We start from the raw sequence: 15,562 nt of genomic DNA, 5'->3' as shown, positions 1-15,562 counted from the left end.
TTCTCAAATCTATCCATTTTTAGAGTCCTAACACTCTCACAACCAACTTCAGACTAACCAGAATTTTTTTCTACTTTAAAAATATACGCTAGTCGACTATAGAAAGAAAACTATCTTTGATTTAGAAACAGTTTTATTGAGCATAATTACAAAAAAATAATCACTGATTCAATTTGTTTTCATCAATGTTTTTCACTAGTGCATCTAATGCTGACTGAAGTTTACTTATATGCGCAACGTTCAGTTTCACAGCGAAGAATAATTAACCTTTTATTCCAAGTTTGCTTAATGATATTTCATATCTAGCGAGCATATAATCCCATTCGAGATATATTCAAATCTCTCTGGTTATTTCCACAGCCACATTTGGTACTCGTATATCTTTGCTGCTGCCGGCTCCACCATCAACCTCCAATAGTGTAAATGCTCCACTCTTTTTCTCTGCTAATATCCTCTCAAATAAACTATTCTACCTGAATTCAATTCTCTTACTAATATGAATTGCAATGAAAATCACTCCTTTTATTCGAATCCAATTACCAATCAAGTTATCGTATATGGAGTATCCTCCGCACTCTCTGATTGCCCCTAAAAAATGGGTGTTGCCTCAAAAACCAGTCTGGTTGCGTTATATAATCTCAATTATACTCTCAAAACGTGTTTGTTCACTTTATAGGTCTATAATATAAAAGGATTGGTCGCTTTTTGCAATATGCACGTGAAACTACACTGTATATTCATGCCGCAGGTGTAAGTTTCCATGTAGGTTTCATATTCCCTATGGCCTTACTACTAAAGAATTTTCCAAATCGCTGGGTAATGAAAAAACAAACATGAAAACAGTATTGTAACGAACCTGCTTGGATTTCACAGCCTTTTTTTTACCTTCAAAAATAGTTTTAAGTTTGATTTAACATGACGGTAATTCACAATGAATTGTCACTGAGTCAATCAAGACCATAATTTTGATCTCAGTCTTTTAAAACACGTTAGTGAATTAAAGCTTTTTTGTGTCAACCAGGTGGTTCCACCAGTGACAGTATTGTTTCAACCAGCCTGTATGTTTAACGCAAAAATGTCAAAAATTACAATTGGTTGAGCCTATGTTGCCAGGTTGTGCGCATTTGCGCCGTTCGGGCGCTTTTTTAGTTACTTGCACATTGAATTTTTCAAATTGGCGTATTGCGCCGATTTGTGCATATAAAAAAAATTCGGCACAAAATGGGCGCACTTGACCTTTACAATAACAATGACAAAACTCAAAATCTTGAACTCTAGTGTTTACTGACAGATTCAGGTATATAAAAAGATGAAATTTTCAGAATCCCTTCGGGATTCTCATGTCGTATTCCAGGCTCCATGACGACCTAAATTTTAAATTATCAAAGTGAGCATTATCCCTAGCGTGAAAAACCAAATATGGGGAAGTGGTCAATTTTCGATAAAAATAAAGAAAAGGGTGGGAAAAGCTGACCTTTATTTGACATAGCTCAAGCAGCTCCTTCTGTCTTAAGCTTACCCATCAGCCACCCCTTCCCCGAGAGAGTGTTTTCTGTTATGAATATTGTCAAGTACAAAATTAAAACCGGATGCAACTCAAAATGCTCAACTCTACTGTGACCATCCGACTTTTGTGAAATTGTCAGGGAAAGTACTGCGGGGTTTTTGATCCTACAGGAGGGCTTGATGTTTAACTTTGTTTAACTTTGAAAATGATCTTGAATACTAGTCAAAGATAAATACAATATATGATTTAAAAATGTACAAAACTAATTTGAAGTTCATTAAAAAGGAAAACAAAATAACAATGAAATAGCTCTTTTAGAACCTAAAATACAGCTTTGTTAGCATTTGGTAGAATGAACTCAATTTACTGAAATCATATAAAACTAAGCGCAGTTATAACATGAAAAAACAGTAAACTGCTTAATCTTAAAAAAAAACACTCTAAATAGCTTTATGTTTCTTCAATACAAAAAGTCTATATTATTTTGTGTTTTCAGTTGAGTTCTAATCAAGCATTTTATGGGGGGGGAGGTTGGCAGCTGCTTAGGTATCAACAAAATATTTCTGATAAGGACCAAAATACAACAAATTAGGTTTAACTAGGAAAACTGTTTTTTTTTTCTCATCAAATAAATACCATAACACATTATATGCTGAAGATTTTTAAAATAAATTTGTTAGCTATTAGGAAGGAGCCCAAAAGTGAGATTGAATTTGTCAAAGCTGGGAGGTTGGTCCCTTCTGTCTGTTTAAACAACACAGATTCATAATTGAAGCTTTGTCCATTTTTATCTTACGGGTAACCTATAATTATGATTAATTTAAAAAAACAAAGTTTTTCCGAGGGAAGCAAAGATCGAAGTTGAAACTTAAAACGGACAAAAATTATTACTTCACAGCCTATTTGCTATATATTAATATAACTAGTACAAATAAACAAAACTAATCATGTTTCCATATGCTTTTATGATTATACAAAACTAGCGCTTCACTGAAAACACTAAAGTTAAGCATAAAATACATGATTATTAATTTAAGAATCAAAAGTGAGTATGTAGCCTGACAACTAAACGAATCTATAAAGTTTTTCATAATCTTACACCAAATGTGACATTAGTAACCTTCAGTATACAATTAAAATTATCTTAAAAACATAAGCGTAAACTAAATATTTTTTATTAACCGCGAAGTAATTGAACAGCATACAGGAATACTGGATTGATTTATCAAGCAGCATTTTTCTCACACCAGCTATATTAGCAATAGTGAGTAATATATAGTCTTAAATTGTAAGAAATATGCTTTAGTATCACTTGAAATGAAGATCAAATAAGACATAATATGAACTCCGGAAATCCGATTGTTTCTCTCTGTACAAGAGTGAATTTCAAGCTATGATATAAATTCTGAAGCTATTGTATAGTCCTAATACTATCAAGATGGCCTAAATTTGAACTTGTGTACAAACTAATCATGACATGTCCTTTTCAGAACCAAAACGAGAGCCAGTCATAGAACTGAGCCATTGCGCAGAAGTGATACCAAATTAAACGTAAAAAAAAGAAAGAAAATCCTAAAATAGATGTTGCTTTATCTTAAAAGGGATTGATCCTAAAAGGGATTGATAATATTTGGATTCTATAAAAGGTGTCCCTAATCGGTTTGCTTTTACTCCACCAAAACACTTATATCATTTGGTGTTTTCAGTAAAGCGCTAGTTTTGTATAATCATAAAAGCATAGAGAAATATAACTAGTTATTTATTTGTACTAGTTATATCAATATATATTATAAATAGGCTGTGAAGTAATAATCTTTGAAATCAAATTTATGGCAAATCTAGGGAAGAATTTTTTTTTAATGCTTTTTGGGTCTCATTACAAAAATGACGTTCATCGCAAAAACATAAGTTGTTCCCACCTAAGGATTTTCGTTCTTAATTAGAAAAAAATTGAATTCAGAAAGCAATATATTTTCACTGTTAGTACTGTTAAGGTTAGGGTAGCATCTTAAGAAATTTTCTACCTACAGAAACTCACAAAAAATGTATTTAAAAATAGCGATTGTAAAAGTTAAGATAATTTTTGCACATAAGTTTCTTTGTGTTGATTTTGCAGACAAGAAAGCTCAACTTATTTCAAAGTAAACATACATTTCCTTATTTTTATAATTGTCTTTTTATGCTCAAAATTCTATTAGCATTCCTCTTTTTCTGTTTTAATTCAAATATTTGAATTGAACTTATTCTGAACATATTACTTTCAATGGTTCTATAGTCAAATTTAAAATAATATTCAAGAAAAACTTAAATCTCTGTTGAAGTTCTAACCGTGTTGATTGATATAGGCTATTTACGGTGAAAATTACATTTTTTCCACTGAAAAGTATATAAATCTTAATAATTTCAAAAAATTTTTGGAATTCAATAAGCAAGTAACAATTCCAACAGAAAAATTTGATTTTTTGTGACTTGTTTGACTGAAATAAGCAAGTCACAATTCCAACAGAAAAGTTGGATTTTTTTGACTTGTTTGAATTCTAGCAAAACATTTTGTTAGAAATCATTTTTTTTTTACAGTGCAGCTTTTCCACTTGAGACACGACACTAAAAGTGCTGTTTTTAGTTCCATTTGAACTTGATGATGGTGGAATTTTTATGAAAGACGTAGATATGTGCAATATCTTTTATAAGAGCAATAAAAGATCTATCAATGATGTTCTGGTAGCCTGCTAGTGCCACTGAGAAATAGCACAAGAGCCACTTTAGTGCCATATGGCACTTGCAGATGGCAGAATTTATAAAAAGCACGTAGATATGAGAAATAGCTTTTCAATTATCCAATGAGCATCTTTTTACAATGTTCTGGTAGCCTGCTAGGCCTGTTGAAAAAAAACGAGAGACAGATCAGTGCTACCGATGCAAAAAAGTGATTTTCACTTTTTTGATTCACAGTGATTTCACAAAAAGACAATTTTTGAGTCAGTAGCATGCGCGGCTATATTTATAGCAAAAAAAAACACGAATATAATCCCTCCAGCTGAAAACCAGTATTTCTAGACAATGACCATCTTTTGAACATGTAATATAAGGAAGATTAATTTTGAATATTGAACCAGGAAAAAAAAGCATGTTATGATGATAGATGAACGAACTTGGTAAAGCATGTATCGTCTAAACCCGTCTGATTGCATTACACAATCTCGTGTGCTCTTTGAAAAGGTGTAGAGCTTCCATAGAAGTATTACCTATATGAGAGGGGCTACACACTCTCTTTGAAAAGGTGTAGAGCTTCCATAAAAATGTTTTCCTATTGCTTCCATAGAAATGGAACCAAGGCCTCTACTACCGTGTATAACTCCTGATTTGATACAAAACAAGCTACTAGCCTCATTTCCAACTTTAATCGCAGCAATTTTGTTCTCTTCCATAGCCTAATAACTTCGATGTATTTGTCGGGTACCCCATACACGATACAGGACCTTCGCTAAAACTTTCGGCTGAATCGAATGCTTATTCATAATTTATAAAACTAAGTGATGAAGGGCCTGCTGACTCATGTGTCTCTTAATTATTTTTCGATAAGTCAAAATCTGATCGACACGTCCCCTCCCAACCTAAAACCAAAATGTTCGACTCTTAGTACTTTATCTGGAGAATCTCCAAGCAAATAATCTCAAATTAAATAAAAAATAACATCATACATAGTAGATTGCTTCCTACAGGAAAAGCTAATGCTTCTACAATTACCAAAATCATTTTGATCTTTTTTCTTATTAATTTAAAAAAAAATTCCAAAAACAACTTTTTCAAAGAAAAGTAAAAAGCCATAGTAAAGTTAAGTCCATTAAAAAAAATTCAAGCAATAATTCAAACTCAAAACGACCAAAAATTACTATTAAAGAATAAAATCAAACCTACAACAAACCGAAATTAAATAAACAATTATACCAAACATAAGAGATATGGGTAATAATATAAATAAAAAAATAAATTTTAAAACGAGTAAAAATTAAATTATATAATCAAGTCAAACTTATAACGAACAAAACTTCAGAATTTTGGCTGATGCCTATTCTTCTCTAGGTCTATTACGTCATTGAATAAATAAAAAAGTTTTTAACAGAAAGTAAGGAGTGACATTAAATCTTAAAACTAACAGAAATTATTCCTTATATGGAAGGGACTGTCCCCTCCAAAATGCCTCGCTCTTTACACTAAAGTTTGACTCTTTGTCACAACTCTAATTTTAAAACAATAAAAACTTTAGCGTAAAGAGTAATGCGTTTAGGAGGGGACAGCCCCTTTCATATATGGAATAATCTCTGTTCATTTTAAGTTATAATTTCGCTCCTTACTTTCAGTTGAAGAAACTTATTCCGAAACGTTTTTCAACTAACGCAGGTTCAAATTTAGCTCACAGCACACGAAAAATTAAAACAAAATTTGCATATTAATTTTGGCAGATTTATTCCGTATATGAAGGGTTGCTCCTTCCAAAATACCTTGCTTTTTACGCTAAAGCTGTTAGCCCTTTATAAAAAAAAGCTTTCAATTCTAATTAAACAGCCCCCTTGTTTCAGTAGACACTTAAAAAATAGGGACAAACAGATAAACTTTAGCGTAAAGAGCAAGTTATTGAGGAAGGGACAACCCTTCATATATCGAATAATTTCTGTTCGTTTTTCAAATAGTGCCGGTAAATCTGGCTCACCCTCTATGAAATATACCCATCCCCCTCACATGAAATCACTCCATGGAATTCAACGTATAGTGCACCCCCCCCCCTGTCAAATTCTCCTGACACGCATCTGTGATCTGTCTTCTGGCAAAAATAGCAAAATTCCACATTTTTGCCGATAGGAGCTGGAAACTTCTACAAAAGGGTTCTATGGTACGCTTAATTCGATTGTGTGGCTTTCATTAAGATTCCTTGAATTTTAAGGGTTGTTTTTTTTTTTTTTTTTATTTCAAAAATCAGGCAAATATTCTAAGGCTCGGATTGTCTGATGTGTATCACTAAACTTGATTAATCCTGCATCATTAGAATCATCATAATACGCGGATTCTTTTTATACATACATTGGCGTTAAAACTCAATTTTCAAGAGTTCCGGCTACTCTTTAGCCGAGTCACTCCTAACTTGCAGTTCGTTTTCACAAACTTTTGATTTGTATTTTTTTTTTTTCTATGAATCTACCATAGTTTGCTTTTGTTTTTGAGATATAGAAGGGAAATGAAAACTAAATTACTATATTAATAAATAATACTAGGCATATATAAAAAAAATATTTGATATATAATTACATTAACAAAGGAAACTAAGTAATTAAAGATTTTACTTCACAGTACAGTACAGTACAGTGAACCTAACATTCATCTTTAGCAAGGTACAAATGACGTAATTAGATATTTATGGTTAGGGGAGGGGGCAGTAGCCAAACTCCTGCCTGTAACGACTTTTGATCGTTTTAAGTTGACTTGAATGTTGAATTAATTTTTATATTATATATTGAAGATAAACCCTTCCGACAAAAGATACAAATATAGTACCTTCTGATTAAGGTCAGCATTCCCTGAATATTCATTGATATATAGAGGTTAATAGCTGTATGTATTCTTATGATATTGCAGATAATATTTTTTGGCAACCTTGGTGCACTGTATCATTTTGATATGAAGGATATTTTTAATTTTTTTTCTTTTTAATTCAATAACTTTAGTTGTAATAGTAAAAGTTGGAATTGTTTCAAAAGCCAGAGTCCCAATCGTAGCTGTACTAACAGTCTAATTACATTCACTCCTGAAAGTCACCGCAATTACAGTCTTTTGTTGTCAGACTCGCAAATCGTGTCAGTTGTAAGTATTCGTGGGCTAAAGTACACACAATCACAAGTAGTAATAGTAGGAAGCAATCACGGCCAATACTTATGAAAGTTGCAAATAGTCACAGTCTTAGTAAAGTAACAACCATTAAATGGTCTTAGTCACAGTCACAAGTAATCGCGTTACATTCGCGTTACAATCGCTTTACATTCAAAAGTAATTGCTAATCCCGAGATATAGCAGGTAAACCCAGTGGATAACCTTGATACACATAGTGGAAACAGTACTGGTATAAAATAGAGGTGGTCGAAGTTCCAAGAAGTCAAACACGCAAGTAGTTTCAAATAGTCATAGTCACAATCGCAAGTATTCGAAATCACAACTATAGTAGTAGTAGCAGTAGTGGTCCTGAAAGTACAAAGTGAATTCCTATAGCCATTCCTAAAACATTACACATATACCCTTTTGGTAACCTTGATATAAAAAGTGTCTGATGATTCAGCATACATCGTAGACGATTCATTTGCTGTGACTCCTAGATCGCAAAAAGTCATAGCAAGTAGATTTTTTTAATATAAAATTAAAACTAAGAACTTGATAATTGTATACGAGAAGGATCACAGAAACAGGACAAGAAAAGAGGGGGAGGGGGTGTTAATCTTCTATCTTTCTTCAACATTCCCTAAACATTTCTTGAAAGTCTCAACATTCATTAACCTCAGTCATTCTTCAGACGTTGCAAATACTGTCTCTTCACAACCAAATATCAAAGGGTTTGTTTTGATTGTGTTCAACATCCCTCTCAGTATTTGCTCAAAGTTTCGCATTATTACTCTAAGCCTTTTTCTAATTCAAGATCTCATGAGCCTTGTTTTCTTAATAACTGATACGTCAAAAATGGATAACTTGAATCACAAATGACCCTTGCCCTGGTGGCTTTGGGGATTTTCCTCAACCCATGAGGTATAACCATTTAACTTCTGGATTGCTTTAAGCAAGACGGATATCTCAAAATTTTTATTGGGTACATCTTGAGAAAAGGGCATTTTGAGGGGCTGGGAGTTATCTTAGAGTCAATGAGACCTCCAGTTGAATGAAGGTTTTGTGCAATTGAGTGCTCATCTTGGTTTAGACATGGTTTTCCACACTTATCACTTTAAATTTGCAATAAGTTTTGCAATTATCACAATAAATAAACTATAAATTTAAAAAAAAAACAAAAATTAATTCTGATTTTAAAATAACAAGCGTGCAAGGATCGAACGCAAGTTCTTTCAAATAAAAATAAAAAGTGACATCAAATTTAAAACGAACAAAATTCTTACGTATGTGAGGGGGGCTTCCCCCTCCTCAATACCCTGCTCTTGACGTTGCAGTATCGACTTTAACTTATTAAAATAATGGGCACTGTTTAGGGGGATTGTAAAACAGAAATTGTTGATAATTTGATTACGTGATTCCCTAAAATTAAAAAAGTTTGGGGCTTTAGGGCGGCTCATAATCGGGTTAGCTGCCAAAGCCCCCCCCTCCGATAAATGTTCCATAATCGCTCTCCCCTTCGTCTTCAACCTCTAGGGGGGGGAAGGTATTCTATCTTATTTATTCGTGATTCCTAAATACGTAATTTTTTGAAACGAAAATTAACCCATTTGGTAATTTGATACTGCATTTAATTTAATTATGAAATTTCTAGAATACAGACAAAAGGGTAGTTAGGGGGACAGTTATCTCGGGGAAAGCCTATGAGAAACACGTAACCGAATATTAAATGGCAGTGTGGTCTTTGTCGCTATTTACATAGCTGGTTTGAAAAAAAACAAAAAAATTATGTGTTTCTAAGTGCTCTAGAAATGGGAAATAACGTACTCCATTAACCAGATTCAGATATTTATAAACAGAGTGAAGACATTAACTCTAGCAATCCAATCACCTTGTTATGGAAGAAGAATTTCCGCCTAAAAATAATCAAGTGACCCTTATAAATATTTATTTCTTATTAAATGTTTCTGGGAATCAAGACGAATCATACAACAGTTTCGGCGCCCCCCTCCGTGTCACAAACCTTGGTCATTTTCAATATATACTGCCGTTTAAAGAAACCCCCTGAAGCATCTACTCCCCCCCCCCAGGCACAAAATGACCCATCATCCGGCATTCACCATACCTTTTTCTACTTTGTGATATAATTTTTAAACTATTATATATTGAAAACCAAACCAGTTTACTAAAAAAAAAGTTCAAGAAAAATGAAAACTGAATTCTTATGAAAAATAAATTTAAAGATATTGAGATAATAGCTATCAGTAAAGATTCTGGGAAAAAAATAGAGCTAAAAAATCCCCTATGATGCCGTTTTTAAGTTTCTATATCTACTCCTTCTTTAGCCTATTCAAACGCTTAAGAAATTGCATAAAGACAAGTGTACATTTTAAGACATAATAAAAGTTTTCCGAATTTCGGTTTAATCCTGTATTTTCTTTTACTCTAGGTTTGGGGCATAATAGATAATGAACATACAATAATACATAATAATTAAACTTGTTATAGATTAAACGGAAAGATCTCTTTACCGAGAATCCTTTCCGTTATAAATTATGCTGAGTTTTGTTTCATTTTACAGGTCAAGTTAGTTATTCTTTCGGTTTGGAATTTTATCTCTATATGTGTTAAAAAAAATATTCCTGAGAAAATATATTGTAAAAAATTTCCCCACATACCCATCCACAACCGGTATTCTTTTTTCTGCCCCCCCCCCTTCTCCTCATTTTTCCAGAGTTCCCTTGAGCTCGTTACTACGGCAATAAGGATGTTTCGTCTGGAGTCGATTCCTCAACTGCACCCTTTTTCTCCGTCACCCAAAACCCATTTAGGGTCAAATTTTCCAAATCGTTTAAAATTTTCTATAGTCCGTGTTACTAACGCTAAAAGTCCAAATTTTCACAGACATTTTCAAGAGATATTGCCTACGGATTGTTTTGGATACCTGACTGACTGACCGTATTTCAAATAGTATACTCTATGAAAAGTGTAGTTCAATCCCACTTTCTAAGCCTAAAACGACAGATAAGTTGAAACGGCTAGGGTGCGTTCTATAGGTGAAGTATGAGATATTTCCTAAGATTGTCCTTCTCATCCAACCGTCTAGGGCTAAACGGAAAGCAGGACATCCTCAGTTGGATTTGAGGATATCAATAAGCAAGACTTAAGGGTAATATGCATTTATTGGAAAGGTATAAAGAAGGAAGTTTTGAATTATTTGGATAGAGAAGAAGCATGCATAGCTGTGTTGACGTCAAGTGGCCTGTTGCTGTAATAACCTGTTGGCATTAGTAGAAGTAAATAAACCTACGGTGTTATCAGAACATAAACAAATAAGAGGTTTTTGTTACGAAAGTAGTCCCATGACTAACCATCCTACCCTCAAATAAATTCAAAATCTGTCTATGAGATCAAGCTTTTGGAGAAAAAAAAAGTGATGTCGTTTTGCTAAGAATAACCTGAGGGGCTAATAACTGACCGTCGCAGATGTCCCTTCCTCCGTGCCTCCGGCTGTGGCTCCGTGCCTCTGAGACACCCGGCCTCGTTGCTTGTTTAAAAATAAGGGATTTTTTTAGATTTTACAGGAAATTTATACCAAAAGCTGGCAGCACTGACTCTCGCCGTTGTCTGAAATTATTCTGATGTACTTTTGCTGATATGGAGGGCCCAGATCAAGAGGAACCAAATTTTAGGTAAGCCAAGCATAGGTATAGAGTTAGGGCAAGTGATAGTTTTTTTTTGTGTGGGGGTGGGGGGTCCAGCCTGCTTAAATAATAGGCTATACCATGCTGTGTAAATATAGGCTAGGCCTAGAGGAAGGGTATCTAAATACAGGGTGATTCTGGTGCTCCAGCTGTTTGTTATTACCAAATAACACTTTCTTAGAAAAAAAAAATGGGCATATTTTAGCGATATATCTTGGAATTAGGAGAGAGGGAGTTATACTGAATGAACTCCCATTAGGTAGAAACTTTTTGAGCGTAATGAATTAAGAAATTGTTTTTATTATAATGTTCAGTTCGGATAAGAAATCTTTCAACAAATTGCCGACATTAGCGATACCAACCTCTGGCGAAAATAGAAGATGAAAATCATCACAATAAACCTGAAAAATCGAAATTTGTCTCAACTTTATACGAGAAACTTAATATTGTAGCCTACGTCATGGATGCCGGCAAGGAAGGGCAGAGGGGGGCATTCCCCCCTAGAAATTTGGGACTATAAAGTAATTATAAGGAAAGCAAAGGAAAAGCAGAATAGGTAAAACCATGGAAAAAATGTTTGTTGCCCCTTTGTTGGATGTCTGCCTGTTGATTCCGACCAAAAATAAGGAAATTGCAATCTCCAATTTGTGACATATTAAATCCTAACCAGTTTTCCAAAAATTTTTCGTAAATGTTTTTTGGTTGGAACAAAAAAAAAACAAAAAAAAAACATAATCCAAATTAATTAATGTTAATTAAATAACGATCCTTGCCAATAACAAAAGTATAATAGCCTAAATATTTATAACATTAAATATAAGAATCAGCTTTTTATGGAGATCTTAAATATGTTATTGTTTATTAGCAATTAGTACAATTGTTAGAACACAAGAAAGTTTGTATAATTATAGAAAACACAAGGAAAATAACTTAATAAGGGGTAATTTTGGTAAGAATATGCCGTCAACATTTGGTTGCATTTGAAGATTTGCCAGTGATTGCTCACTGTGTGAAACACCAAGTTGAGAAAAATTGGGTTAGTGAGCCTGTGACGAACATAAAGAATTCTAGGTTTTGTCTTGTCAAGACTTCTGATGGCTCCATATCACCAATAAAAAAATCCACGCTGTTGTGGCTCCTGAGGGAAAGCTCTGAGAAGCTGAGTATCGACCGATTAAAACGGGTGATGGTCCAGGGCCGACGAGTAGGACTACGTGAGTCGCCACAAACCAATGCAGAGGTCGGTATGAAATCGGAATTGCGTATCGGTGAATGGTGCGTCTACAGACCGGTTGGCAGGAGAAAGAGAGTAATAGTTGGGCGGGTCAAACAGTTTGGCTACCTATCTGGGCGAAGATGCCACTCTGTTGACACGCAGAATATGGCGATGCCGTTCCCTGACGACATAGGAATTCTGTTCCAGGAGTTCCCACATGCTGATCTCACATTAACTGCCGCATTTGTAGACCAGGGTTACTGTGACTCCAGCCTGTATATCATACATTCAGCAGAACCCGTTTCTATGGAAATCGGCACCAACGTTGTATTTTGCTTTGACTCAGACGTCTTCACAAAGCTCAATTCATTTATCCAGAAGAAAGGGTTCCACTTTTTTGATGTCTCGTCAGCATCGCAACCATCATGTTAAAAATGGCACCTAAACCCAAAACTGACCTCAAGACCATAACCACCACCATCACCATGTTCAGTGTGTCAACAGAAGGAATTTTGTTTAACATTTATCAGAGGTAGTTGTTATTTTTTTTCCTCCCCTCCTCCTCTCCATTCGGTGATATTTTAATACAAAAACATATAAATCTTACAACTTTATACATTTTCATATCACCTTAAATTAAAAAAATAAATAAATTATTATATACCAGTCAATGTATTAGTGGACATGAAGGCCCACTACCATTTAACTTTTTTCTTGCCAAATATCTATCGCTCCCCCCCCTTCCAGGGTGTCCTTTCCCCTCTAGGAGACGCTTTTATGGTGGTGTTTTTCTTCAATTTCTTCAAATTCATATCCTTCAATTTTCACTAATACGAATTCAAATTTTAAAGGTGGTCTTCCAAAAGGCTTACTCTTACAACTTTAAAATTTTTTAACACAAAAAAAACTATTTGCTCTCCTGTAGACTGGGCCTCCTCCGTCCACAAGAAACCCATTCTTGCGGTGGCACTTTTTTCATTCATTTTTTTTCTTTTTTTTCAGCCCTTTTTACGACCAGCCTTAATCAACAAAAAAACCAAAATACAACAAACACATCAACAAAAAACCAAAAATAACCAACGTGCATGAGGGTACAGAACTAAACAGAATCTTGAACCATGTCTCCTACGGACGAGGAGGCCACCCACGGCTGGGCTGGTTCTTCCAGTTCAAGTGTGTGTGCCCCTCGTCCCTCATTTGCTTGAGTTCTTGATATAATTTTATGAGTCTCAAATGCATTCCAAGATCTAGGGCAGCGAAAGCGATGAATACCATTGGAAAACTTGTTATGCTCAGTAGAAGACTTAGTAGTAGAAGAGTTAGTGTTTATACTTGTGCTAACCGAGCTTAGCTTGATTTACTGAAGCTCATTTGTCCAGTTTCTTAGGGTTGTCATTTGAGCTGTGATTATCGAGATGATTACTGAAACGTACCAATAAATATCTGAGAAACTAATCATTTTTTTTTAGTTGGTTGCTTTACTTAGCGCTTTTTACTAATAACTCGGTAGTAACAGTTTTTCTGACTGTTGCTTTACAGTTTTCTCTTCAAATCCCCAAAGGCCTGTGTTTAATACCAAGAAAGTTGGATTCTAAGTACATTCAGGAGAAAGGGATCTGTGTGTCTTCCAGATTCTTTCGTGTCAAAGCAGCAGATTCCTTTTTTTTTAGTACAATTAAGAATCCGAGATCCAAGGGTGCGTCTTGGCACAGCCACTAAACAGAAAAGCAGGTATGATAAAAGGGAGAGGGACGTGTGAAGTTGTGATAAAAAGCAACTTTTACCGCTGGTCAAGTCATATTGAATAGGGCGGCGAGGCATAGCGTCAATTCTTGGGCGGGAAATTCGAATAAGGATGAAACGTGGATGCGTAGACACGTTTTTTCGGAACTTTGCCGAATTCTTTTGGCCTAAAATATTTGACGTAGATCTTACTAATCCACCAGAACGATTTCACGTCGGAATAATACTAGGAATATTGACAATCAGTTGTTAGTTACAACTAAAAACCACGTTTCACGGTACTTTGAATTTCGCACCTTGTTTTTTACGTCATCACCGCGCAGCCCTATGTTGTATAACTTAAAAACCGTGCTCTGGGATTTTTTTTTTGAAATTTCGGGATTTTTTTCTGAAGAAAAATCGGAATTTTATTTTTGAGCCGGTGGCAACGCTGCATGTCTAATAGGAAAAAGTGACACCATCAGTGCCATCTTAGGGTCACCTAGTTTTTGCATGAATATCAACAACTTGCAGTCCTCCGTTCTTCTTCTTTAGGTACATAGCAGTTGTTTTCAGTCTTGGGGGTTCTTTTCCTTGCCAAATAAACCCGTAAATGATTTTTTCAAAGTTTTAAAAGATCGCTTTTGAAGGTGCTGAAATATTCGACAGATACCAAATAACAGGCAAGCTGTATATATTTACATGTTGCGCCCTTTGGAATATGCCTCCGGCGTGCCTCCGGAGGCATGCCTCCGGCGTGCCTCCGTGCCTCATGCCTCCAGGTGTCCCTCAAAATGCCCAGTTGTTACCCCTCGGAGTAACCTTTATCCCCAAATTACTGTAGGCCCTTGTTTATCAGATAATGACGAAATCCTTTTGCTGAGTCTCAGGCCGTAAGTGCTCCCCAGTCCTGTCTAAGAAATACAAATATTTCTTTCAGCAAAACGAAATTTCTTTTGCCGAATATATTATTTTCGTGACTGAGAGACAAAAGACAAATTTCCACGAGCCATTAGTATTTAATATTTCATATTTAACTAATTTATATTTTATTTTTAATTGGCGGCTTTTGTTATTTCCATCCGTTAGAGAGGGGCATTAAAATTAAATGGCGTCATTTAATTCAGGGATAAAAGCCCAAATATCTTTTCAGACTTCCTCACTATTTTCTCCTTGTCCACAATGTACACTTAATACTTGCTTTAATTACATAAAGAATGATAATTTTTTTTTTTTTTTTTGAAGGCCATGTGGCACTAACATAGCAGATGCTTTATCTGTGAAATTTAGAACAGTAACCCTGATAATTTGATTCACCATGCAATCCTTTATTTTCTTTATATCTTTTATATATCCAATATATCCTTTAATTGGCAGCACAAAATACTTGCGTAATAAAATTATTTTTTTCTATTCTTAGAATTAGCTATATTAAATTATTCGAGTTATTTTCTGTTTTTCCATGAGATACATATGAAATATTTCTTACAAATACAAATATTTTTTTACAAATGCGTCAAATAATTCAGAGATAAAAGCCAAAAGATCTTT

This window comes from Artemia sp. Qi Xiang Cuo, chromosome 21 (genome assembly GCF_049724085.1).
Source record: "Artemia sp. Qi Xiang Cuo chromosome 21, ASM4972408v1, whole genome shotgun sequence".
NCBI classification, from domain to species: Eukaryota; Metazoa; Arthropoda; class Branchiopoda; order Anostraca; family Artemiidae; genus Artemia; species Artemia sp. Qi Xiang Cuo.
This window is presented reverse-complemented; position numbering follows the sequence as displayed.